At 35.8% G+C, this 12674-nt stretch overlaps 1 protein-coding gene across 1 annotated transcript in view; it reads left to right on the forward strand.

Annotated features, from left to right (window-relative positions):
• The window catches only part of LOC311588729 (vomeronasal type-2 receptor 116-like), a gene marked incomplete at both ends in the record, with an annotated part of 60494 nt that overhangs the window by 8015 nt on the left and 39805 nt on the right, over positions 1-12674 (forward strand). The gene's annotated exons all lie outside the window — the stretch shown is intronic.

Genomic DNA, 12674 nt, shown 5'->3' on the forward strand with positions numbered 1-12674 from the left:
TGTGGTAGTGCATCCTCTGGGTATATTCCAAGGAGTGGAATAGCTGGGTCTTGAGGAAGCCCTATTCCCATTTTCTGAGAAAGCACCAGATAGCTTTCCAAACTGGTTGTACTAGTTTGCATTCCCACCAGCAATGAAGGAGTGTTCCTCTTTCTCCACACCCTCGCCAGCATGTGGTGTCAGTTGAGTTATTGATCTTAGCCATTCTGATGGGTGTAAGATGGAATCTCAGTGTCGTTTTGATTTGCATTTCTCTGATGACTAAGGAGGTCGAGCATTTCTTTAAGTGTTTCTCAGTCATTTGATATTCCTCTGTTGAGAATTCTCTGTTTAGTTCTGCACCCCATTTCTCAATTGGATTATTTGGTTTGGCGGTGTTTAATTTCTTGAGTTCTTTATATATTTTGGATAGTAGACCTTTGTCAGATGAAGGGTTGGTGAAGATCTTTTCCCTGTCTGTAGGCTGTCACTTTGTTCTCTTACAGAACTTCTCAGCCTCATGAGGTTCCATTTATTAATTGTTGATGTTAAGGCCTGGGCGCTTGGTGTTTTGTTCAGGAAGTTGTCTCCTGTGCCTATGTGTTCCAGACTCTTCCCCACTTTTTCCTCTAACTGGGTTAATGTCTCTGGTTTTAGCTTGAGGTCTTTAATCCACTTGGACTTGAGTTTTGTGCATGGTGACAAATAGGGGTCTAATTGCATTTTTCTACATGTAGACATCCAGTTAGACCAGCACCATTTGTTGAAGATGCTGTCGTTTTTCCATTGAATGGATTTGGCTTCTTTGTCAAAAATCAAGTGAGGTCTCATTTATTAATTGTTGATCTTAGACCCTGAGTTGTTGATGCTTTGTTCAAGAAGTTTTCTCATGTGTCAATGAGTTTAAGGCTCTTCCCCACATTCTCTTCTAACAGTTTTGGTGTATCTGGTTTTATTTGTCATCTTTAATCCACTCGACTTTAGTTTTCACTGGTGATAAATATGGATCTATTAGACTTTTTCTATAGGTAAGCAGCTAGATCAGCACCATTTGTTGGGGATGCTATCTTTTTTTTCAATGCATGTTTTTGGCTTCTTTTTGAAAATCAAGTGTACATAGGTGCGATTGTTTAATTTTGAGGCTTCTATTTGATTCCACTGATCAATCATTCTATATCTATACAAGTATACCATGCTGATATTTTTATTAATACTGCTATATAATACAATTTAAGAACAAGGATGGAGATACCTCCAGAAGATCTTTTATTGTACAAGATTGTTTTAGTTATTCTGGTTTTTTTTTCATACAAAGTTGAGAATTAATTTTTCAATGTCTGTAAAAACGTATTTTGATAAGGTTTCATTGAGTCTCTAGATTGCTTTTTGCAAGATGGCCATTTTTATTTTGTTGTTCCTCATGGTCCAGAAGCATGTGAAAAATTTCCATCTTCTGGTATCTTCTTGAAATTCTTTCTTCAGAGACTTGAAAGCTTTTTTCAAACAAGTCTTTAAATTGCTTGTTTAGAGTTACACCAAGATATTTTATGCTATTTGTGGCAATTGTGAATGATGTACTTTCCCTAATTTCTTTCTCAGCCCTTTTGTCATTTTTTTATACAGGAGAGCTACTCATTTTTAATTAATCATCTTGTTTCCGGACACTTTTCAGATGTAGGAATTCTGTAGTGGAATTTTAGGGATCATTTATGTATCTTATCATGTCATCTATGAAGAGCTATACTTTGACCTCTTCCTTTCCAGTGTGGCTCACCTTGACCTATTTTTGTTATCTTATTACTCTATCTAGAAATTCAAGTACTATATTGACGAGATATGGAGGGAGTGGGAATTGTTGCCTAGTTTGTGATTTTACTGGAACTTATTTGCAATTGTCTCCAGTTAATTTGATGTCGGCTATCTGCTTGCAGTGTATAACCTTTATTATGCTTAGGTATGTGCCTTGATCTCTCTGGAACATGAATGGGTGTTGGATTTTGTCCAATGCTTTCTTATTATATAAGGAGATGATCATATGCTTTTTTTCTTTCTGTTTGTTTACGTAGAGGATTACATCGATGGACTTCTGTATATTGAATAATCCCTGCATGCCTGACATGAAGATTACTTGGTCATGGTGAATGTTATTTTTAATGTGCTCTTGGGTTAAGTTTGTGAATATTTTATTAAATATACTTGCATTAACTTGCATAACAGAAATTGGTCTAGAATTCTCTTTCTTTGTTGGGCCTTTGTGTGGTTCAGGTATCAAGTAGACTATGTCATCATACAATGAGTTTGGTAATGTTCCTTCCATTTCTACTTTTTGAAATAGTTTGAAGACAACTTGTATTAGCTATTCTTTAAAAGTATGGTAGAATTCTGTGCTGCAGCCATCTGACTCTGAGAGTTTTATGGATTGGAGGCATTGAATGATTGTTTGTATTTCAACGGGAGATATAGGACTATTTAATTTGTTCACATGATCTTGATTCAACTTCGGAGTGGACTCTATCAAAATTGTCCCTTTCATTTCGGTTTTCAAATTTTGTGTCATGTAGGCTTTTGAAGTATGACTAAATGAATCTTTGGATTTTCGTGGTGTCTGTTGTTATATCTCTCTTTTCATTTCTGATTTTGTTGATTTGGATAGTGTCTCTCTGCCTTTAATTAGTTTGGCTAAGAGTTTGTCTATCTTGTTGATTTTCTCAAAGACCAGCTCTTGGTTCCATTAATTCTTTGCATCGTTCACTTTGTTTCTAATTTTTAGATGTCTGCCCTGAATTTGATTTTTTCCAGCTTTCTGGTCCTCTTGGGTACTTCTGCTTCTTTTTCTAGGTCTTCCAAATGTACCAATGTGCCATTAAGTTTCTTGTATGAGATGTTTCTCTTTATAAAGGCAATTAGTGCTATGAACTCTCCTATTAACATGGCTTTCCTTGTGTCCTCAAAAGGTGTTTATGTTTTATACTCATTTTCATGGAATTTTAAGAAGTCCCTAATTTCTTGCTTTATTTCTTCCCTGGCCCTGTTGTCATTGAGTGAACAGTTATTCAGTTTCCATGTATGTGTATGCTTTTTTGGTATTTCTGTTGTTATTGAGGTACAGCTTTAGGCTATGGTGGCCCGATAGGATCCAAGGAATTATGTAAATCTTCTTGTATCTGTTGAGGCTTGTTTTATGACCTACAATATGCTAAATTTTTGACAAAATACAAAACCCCTTCTTTATGAACGTCTTGGAAATATCAGGGAAACAAGGCCCATACCTGAACATAATTAAGGTTGTACATAGCAAATGGATAACCACACCAAATTAAACGGAGATAAACTCCAAACAATTACACTAAAATCAGAGACAAGACAAGGCTGCCAACTCTGGCCATATCTCTTCAATATAGCACTTGAAGTTCTAGCTAGAGCAATAAAGCAATTAAAGGAGATCAAGGGGATACAAATCAGAAAGGAAGACATCAACGTATCACTAATCGCAAATGATATGATAATATACATGACAGACCCCAAAAATTCCACCAGAGAACTCCTACTGCTGATGAACATTTTTAGCAAAGTGGATGGATACAAGATTAATTCAAAAACATCAATAGTCCTCCAGTACACAAATGAAAATCAGGCTGAGAAAGAAATTAGGAAACTATACCCCTCACAGCAGCCACAGGGAATATAAAATATCTTGGTATAACTGTAACTAAGAAAGTCAAAGACATACATGACAAGAACATCAAGTATCTAAAAGGAGACAATGAAGATGAGATCAGAAGATGGAAAGATGAGGGACAGCAAAAAAAATACAATTTATTTCTTATTTAACATAATCTGTGTTTTTATTTAATTTTTTCCTTTTAAATTTTTTACTTTTACATAGACATTTATATTATAGAACATACATATAATAAAATACAAACAGCAAGAAGGAACAAATTACAATTAGGAATTATATAAATATTACATTCATATGTTTTGGCTATTTATATTTGATATCTTTGGAAAAAAACGTATTTCCTATCTTGATGAGTCTACAACTCTGAATCTAAATCAATATCTATCATAGCTCATCTCTATCCATCTAAATACTTCCATCTAGACCAAAAAACATCTTAACTCCTAAACAACTAAGCTTAACTGTGAAGCTAAGCTGTCTGTTCTTCAACCCCATCGGAGACTTGAGAAGGGATCAAATTATTACCTGAGTAAACAGAAAGTGCAACTTAGCAGCTTCCAAAATGAGAAAATGACAGAGACAGTTTGCTGCCTAGACAGTCACCCCAAACTCTCTACAACACTGGAGGATCATCTTCAGCCTTCTGGCCCACATTATCTGGCAGTCATATTTGTGAAGCAAGAACTATTGAGGATTTGCTTACCCTGTCTTGCCAGAGTTTGGCCATCAATTCTGTCTGCAGTCAAGCTGGCCAAGTTTTAAGCATAATTCTGTCCATGGCAGAAACGAGGACATTTTTCCCAGTGGCCTTTTTTGCCACAATTGAAGCCATCTCCATAAGGAGGTTTTCTGATGCTCATCATTTTCTCTGAGGTGGGCTTGCTGCCAGGAGTTAACCTGTCTGACTGTCAAAGGACCCTTAAAATCATTAAAACATCTTTAAATGCCATAGTCTGTAAGTCCCTGAGATTTCTGAAAACCTTATCTATTTTACCCTACCTATCTATAGATTCCTATCCATCTGTTAAATCTAGGGTATATATTCTTGTGATGAAAATAGACTAGTAATTGACATGACCATGAGTTTATCAACTAACAACTCACTTGTCTTATTTAATTATCCTAAACAGCCTGCAATAACACCTTCAATATACTGGAAGTAAATTTTGTAATATACTTGAGTTGTATGAGTACACTGTCTCCTATTAGAGTAGCAATATATTTAATATGTATGAAGAATAATCTTGAATTTGAATTCTATAACAAAGTTTAAAAATTGAACTTATTTGCTTCAATATACAAAATTCTATACCAATCAATTAAAAATAACATTGTTTGTGAGTAACAGTTAATGCCTTAAGTTGAGGATTAGGTACAATAATCTACTTTTTGACCTCTCATCCCTATATATTTCTATACTTCCCCTTCTTTCTTTTACACCAGTATCTCTATATCTAAGAAAGAAGGACAAAGGAAAAAAGAGAACTCCTTGACTCCAACCTTGTTTGCTTCATTCACTTCCCAATGAAAGTAAACACCCATAGCCCAAGAAAACAACCATTTCTTATTGTTTTTCTTGTAGTGTTCTTTTTGTATTCTTATAGTGTTTTAATGTTTCATCTGGATTTTGTTCACTCTTTTCTCCCATCCTTTCTTAGGGGAGTCAATTTGTTTTGGGGGAGGGGAATCTATTCACTACCATATCAAAATATCTAGTACATTTACTACCCTAAACTCCTGGTGGCTAGAAATAGAACCCTGCTCTGAATAGCATCCCTTCGTAGATTACAATTAAGGACACAGTGTGATGCATTTAAGTTATTACACTTTTGACAGACTGGGAAGAATTTCTTTCACACACTAATGTTTTCAGAGCAGGCTACACAATGGAAGAACACACTGCTTTACATTCAGGGCTGGATCTTAAGGACATCTGTACTCGATAATTAATAGTGGATCAATTAAGTAGATATTTGTAAGTGATCAATGCAACAGGATTATTGGCCTTTTCCAAACTGAATAATAAAAAGATTGTATTAGGTTCAGACATCGTAGGGATCTGCAGACACAGATGCATCATAGAATGATATGTGGAGACACTTATAGTCAGGAAGAAGAGTTGACTTCCCTGGTTGTCCTTGATTTGAAAAAGCATGGCCCAATGATTTTGTCTGCACATGCCTGCCATGGGCATTTTCTGACCTTCTCCCAATTCACCTACGATGTCAAACTCTGATGCTGTTTTCTTCAGCCAAAATTGTTGTCACATGAAAAGTTTCCTGCCTCAAATTTGTCCAAATTAGTCTAATAGGATAATTGATGCCTGAGCTATGCTGTTTGTCTTCTTGGCTGAAATCATGATTCCTGTAGCTAGAGAAGAAAATAAAAAATATAGCTTCCAACTTATTCTTAAGGAAAAAAACATGGACTCAGATGTAGAGAGAGCCTAAGGGAAAAAAGAGTTTCAGAACTCTCAATGGCAGTGGAGGAAGTGGCAGGAAAAACTGTGCTGATTAGTGTAACAGCTGCACACAATAACAAAGTGAGAAGCACACATGTTCACAAACACTAGAGATCAATATATACCTGATGGACATCATTAGATATGTATCTATCAGTCTTGTGCCTGGGCAGATGCACATGTTAATAGGATGTTCTGGATTTTTATCTTTGGGCTTCTGTATGTTCCCAATTCTGTGTGTGATTCAACTGAGAGTCTCTGCTATGCAAAAACTAATGAATATCTTCTCTGTAAAGGAGATATGCAGATTTGTGCATTTATTCCACTAGCTGACATCCATCTAGAAAAATATATTAAATATGAATATGTGCCACACCACTTGGAGAACTTTAATGTATGGTAAGTACAATTATTTATTCTCTGAATTAAGGATTCCTGAGACTTAAAGAATGTATGGATTAAAACTTTCTTGTGTTTTTTACAATTTCTCTTTTCCATTCTCAAATTGCATCAAACATATTTTCTGTGTACTTCATTTCATCATTCAAGGAAAAGTGACAATTTTTGATGCCTGGAGTGCCTGGAAAGTCTTAACTATCTTACATGCCGCTGATTTCAGACCAGGACTGTCACTATTAACATTAGGGAGCACTTTGCTTCTCTACAAATATCTTTGTGTATATCCTTTTTTTAATATTTCAATGTTTTTTTGTTAAATGTGTTTATTCTCAAACAGATTTTACATATTTTTATTATTTACTACGTATATATATACACAATAAATTAACTATAGAAGAAGAACCATGACACAATCAGGAATTATATAAATGTTACATTCTTAGTGTTTTGCTTATTTTATTTGGCACCCATATAACTCAATTATAATACAAGGTTTACTTCCAATACTGTGAAAGTTCTATAGCAGGCTTTTTAAGATAAATGAGTTATAAATATTTTAATGTATATCTGTTTGCCATATATGTTTCCAGTGCTTTTCCTCATTTATATGGATGTGATCACCAAAATACTCTTGATGTGAGGGTGGCCACATAAGTTTTTTTTTTTTTAGCTTTTCATAAATATGCAAAATTAAGGAATAGTGTCAAGAGAAGTCTGATATCCTTTAACAAATAATGACAAATATTCAAGTGTGTCTCTTTATAAGGCAAACATGTTGTGGCTATCTTATATAGACATCCCAAATCTCAATGGATAAATATAAAAATGTGAAATAGAGCAATTGAGCTTGTAAAGATCTTTGAATACATGAAAAAATTGTTACAAGGACAATAGGCAAAAATTTACAAGAAAAAATATCCTTCTTAAGGTAAATTGTGCTCAGGTCACAGTACTGTTTAATTTTTAACACCATGGTGGGGTGCTAAGTAAAACTACAAGATGGTGGAGGAAGAAATATGTTCATATATAAAATTCATGGGATGTTTGGTAGTCTTGACACATTTCATTGGCAACTAATATAACAAAGAGGTCACAGTACCAAAATTTTCTATGTATTAAAAGGAATTTATATCTCAATGCAGTGATTAAAGTTAGATCCAAATTCTTAAGGGTCATATCTCAAATAAGATCATACATTTGTCTGATAAACTTAGCCGACTGAGGACTCTGGATGCTGGTTGGAGCCCCTTCTACTACATCATAACTAATGTCTCTTGTTACTCCCTTTTTCCTCTGCTCTCTCTGTTTTCAGTAGCTCAGGCACAAATGTACATCTGTATGATTTTTTTCTTTATGTCACCCTGCAATAAGCCTATATATAGGAAAAGACTATACTTTCAGTTATGTAAGCAATGAGTGTCTGGCTTGTCCGCAACTGGTATAGAATTGTTTCCAAAAGGTCACCTTTTTATTTTAAAGTATTTTTTTATTTATGATGTCTTCAAAAATTTCATACATTATGCTTTGATCCTATTCATCCCCCTCTCCCATCTCCTCCCAGATTCACCCCCTTTCTTGCCCACCCAATTGTGTATCATTATTTTCTCTTCTGTTTTGTTTTTGAATTCATCCACTGAGTCCAGTTAGTACCTCTATAAAACACTCTCAATGTGTGGTCTTCCACTGAAGTGTGCAGGAACTGTCAAGGATCACACCCTTAAGGGAAACTGATTCTGTCCTTCCCATCAGCTATGATGGCCAAAAGCTCCCCAGCTGTGTTTGGAACTTCACTCCAGACCACCTGCCAACTTTCCTTCTCCTTCCTGGAATTCTGTCAGGTTGATCTTGTTCAGGTCACAACAGAGTTCACATGAGCAGCTGCTCAGTTGTTCCTGAAAACACTCTCTCCTTTTAGTCATTCTGTCTTCTGCTTCTTACAGCCTTTCTGACTCATCTTTTGCAACCGTTCTAAGCACTGGCATGGGGGATATGATCTGGCAGCCTCACTTAGGGCTGAACACTCTGCAGCCATTTATTTCCCACACCTTGACCAGGCCCAGCTACTCGGGAGGCTGAGACAGGAAGATCGCTTGAGTCCAGGAATTCAGGGGTGTAGGACACCTTTTGGATCAGGTGTCCACACTAAGTTCGGCATGAATATGGTGACCTCCCAGAAGCAGAGGACCACCAGGTTGGCTAAGAGGGGTGAACCGTTCCAGGTGGTAAAAATTCAACTTTTTATATCACCAAAGATATAATCAAAGTAGATCATGAAAGGAAAATAGTATTTTTGTTATAAAAGATTAAGAATCTTGTCTCATAGAATGCAATTCCCAAAAATATATTCTGCATACACTTAAACAAAGTTGTATTACATTTTTTTTACAGAATTAAAAAAAAATTGAATGGAGCAACTACAAGTTTTCTAGGACAATTGCTCCAGTGTTTAAAAATCATCCTGGATTGATTTCTCCATTTTAATCCTCCTATGTACCAACAGTGAAATGGTCCCACTCCTAACTGCAGCTTGATCCTGAGCACACTCTCCCCTCTTGCCTTGGCTTTATAATTTAGGTCTCAGTTTCCATGAATTGCAGCCCTGTGGTCATTTCTTTGTGTACAATCGGAATGGCTATTAAGTGTCCTCAAAATATTTAATGGAGGGTTATCATGTATCTGGCCTTTAATCATTTACTTCTGTAGTATGACTTTGGTGTCTGGTTTTTGTTGTTACTGCTGCTGCTGTTTTTATTGTTGTTGTTGTTATTTTGTTTTGTTTTGTTTTTTTGTATCAACTGATCTTCTTTCATCTCCAGGTTGTTCTTTAATTGGAATTCGGGTTGTGGTTTTTAGATCTCCTTTTCTCAGGTCAATTAACAATGAGGAAGTAATGTGTAGAGGTGTTTTTTCAGTACAGCCAGAAACACAAACACAAGCAGCCCATCACCTGTACACCAACTTCTCTGATCTAAGGGATTTTTGTCAGGGTCTGGCTGAGGAGAGTGCAGATGGCAGCCGTTGTCAGAACTGTGCGATTTGTTCTACCATTTATCTGAACACATTGAAAGAAATAGTCATGCACTCAAGCCTTTATATATTAATTTTCTATTAAATTAATTCAATGAAAAGTATTTTTTATGGTGTTCCAACTTTATCTACTCTAATTGAAGAAGTACATAAGTCATAAACTATTTTCTGATTTTTCAATGTAAGTTATCTGATGCTGTAACATTTAAAAATAATACAAAAAAAGTCAAATTTCTGGCATTTCCTACTAATTTGTCTGCATGTTGTTACTATCACTATCCTAATGAGAATATTGTAAAAACCATATAAGATTATTTTTTAAGAAATCATTATTTTTACTTTAAGCTAGTATTATCAATTTCTTAACATTTTGTATTGTCTAAAACCTTTGAGTTTTGGTCTAATATTTCTTTCTGTGCTGGATAGTTTTGTCTCAACTTGACACAAACTAGAGTCAGTGGAGAGAAGGAAGACTCAGTTGAGTAAATGTCTCAATAAGATCAGGATATAGACAGTCCTTTGTGGTATTTCCTTAATCACTGATTTAGTGGAAGGGCCTAGCCCATTGTGGGTGGTGCCACCTCTGAGCAGGTAGTCCTGGGTTCCATTAAAAAAATCAGACTGAGCAGCCTCAGTTATCCAGCCAATAAATGTCTACTGGGTCACAGCTCTTGCCTATAGGTCCTGCCCAGCATGAGTTCCTGTTCTAACTTCCTCCAACAAAGGACAGTGCTGATATATATGTTAAATGCACTGCATAGATGCATATCAACTTGAGACTTGCTAAAGCTATCTGAGAGAAAGGAATATCACTTAAGAAAATTCTCCCAAAAGATTGGGTGAGAGCCAAGCCTATGGGGCATTTTGTCAATTAGTGATTGATGGGGGGTGGCCCAGAACATTGTGGGTGGGGCCACTCCTTTGCTAGTAGTTTTCAATTTTATAGGGGAGCAGGCTAAGAAATCCATTAGGAACAAGCCAGTAACTATAAACATTCCATGGTCTATAGATCATCTCCTGCTTCTACAATTTCACTTTGTTTGAGATCCTGTCCTTATGTCTTTCGGTGATAAACTAGATGTGGAATAAAAGCTTTCCTCTCCATCTTGAATTTGATGTGGTGTTTCATCACAGCAATAGTTAACATAATTCAAATGTCAAATAAGTCATTTCCTCCCCAAGTGGCTTTGGGTATGGTGTTTCATGTAACTAAACTAACTAAAACACGTGTGTGTGTGTGTGTGTGTGTGTGTGTGTGTGTGTGTGTGTGTTTGATGTGCTCCTTCACTGCTTTTATTTTTATTTTTTTCAAACAGGGTCTCCATAAGTCACATAGCCTGGCAGTCCTGGAATTTACTATGTAGATTAGGGTAGCCTAGAATACACAGAGTTCTGCCTCCTTCTGCCTTCTGAGTTCTGCGACTAAAGGCATGCATTACCATACGCAGCTAAACCTCTCTCCCTCTCTCTCTCTCTCTCTCTCTCTCTCTCTCTCTCTCACTCACTTTCTCTCTCCCTATCTCTCCCTTGTTCCTTCCCCATTTCTATTTCTCCTCCTTTCTCTTTCTTCTTCCTTGCTTTCTTCCTTCATTTCTTTCTTTTCTTGAGACAGGGTTTCCCCACGTAGCCTTGACTGTCTTAACATTCTATATGTACAACAAGCTGTGCTGGAGTTTTAGACTATGCCTGAGGGAGAAAGAGAAAGAGAAACATGAATTTGGATAGATGGAAATATGGATACAAAATTTAAAAAAAGAGGAGAAAAAATCCTGTCATTATAATAGGTTTTTATTAAACTATTTTAATTTTTGTGGTTTTCATTTCATGTTGTTAAACACAATTGAATCCTTTTGGTTTTTTGTTTCTTTTGAGACAGTGTTTCTCTGTGTAGCCTTGGATGTCCTAGGCTCACTTTGTAGACCAGACTAGCCTTGAACTCACAGTGATCCACCTGCCTCTACATCCCAAGTGCTGGAATTGAAGGTATGGGACACCTTAATTATTAATTTTTAATTATGATATATACTAAGAGTTTTGTTGCATTTCATTTTGTGTGAAACTTCCAGAGAAATCCATTAATTTAAAAAGAAACATACTTCATTGCATGCAATCTGTAAAAATCAGCAGCATCCTTGAAAAGGATATAGAGAAAGGAATACAACATATAATTTTCTTTGAGCCAGCATGTGTGTCAGATATGTAGCAGACCATTAACAATCAAAAGGGAAAAATGGTTGAAAAAGAAGAAGGGATGCAATAATCAGAGATGCAATAATTTGTTGAAGCAAGCAAGCAAACAAACAAAGAAACACAGACTCAAACAAGAACAATGCAAAAACCAAATGATATAAAAACAAATATGTGTGACTAAAAGGACAAAATGCTGCAGAAAAAAATTATATAGAGAGGTGCTCTGTCTCTTTTCTTTTCAAGTGTTTTTAATGAAGGTTTAATATCTTATTCTATATATCTTTCCAAAATATAAAGATAATGTTGCTTTTCTATGAAGCCCTACAATATTTTAATATTGAGTATTTCTATATCCAACTGAGGAACAATGTACTAAATATAACCTTAAAGACACTAGTTTTGTGAACAGTACATTTTGACAATAAATGAATTGTCATTCCTTCGTGTGTGGGGTTTTGGCATCCTAAAATGTATAAGGTTTTTTCCTCACCATGATAGTTTTAAATAGATCACAACTTGAGTAACAATATAAAATGCTCTAGGTGCATGTCTGAGGACCTGGGTTTATATCTCCCAGAGAGTATCCATGTCCTCTTGTAATCTAATTATTATATGGAGGAGAGAGACAGGGAGAAATGACTCCCTACAAGTTGCTGGCCAGAGTGCCAGGCTTATGCAGTGAAAACGATAAAGAATATGGGGTGTCAGTTGATGTGCTATTCTCTCTTTTTCATAGCACTGAATAAGTGGGAGCAGAAATAATCCTAGTAATTTCAAGTCCAGATTGGTTACAGAGTGTTGACTACATGGCCAAACTCTGTCTAAATCAATCAAATGAGTCCATTAGTCAGGCAGTCGATATTTAACTCAACTGGTCAATAGACACTTTGTGAAATAGTGTGGACAGCTTGGACTGACACTAACTGTCCTTCTCTG

The sequence above is a fragment of the Acomys minous genome, assembly GCF_964271855.1.
Source record: "Acomys minous genome assembly, chromosome: 17".
Lineage (NCBI taxonomy): Eukaryota > Metazoa > Chordata > Mammalia > Rodentia > Muridae > Acomys > Acomys minous.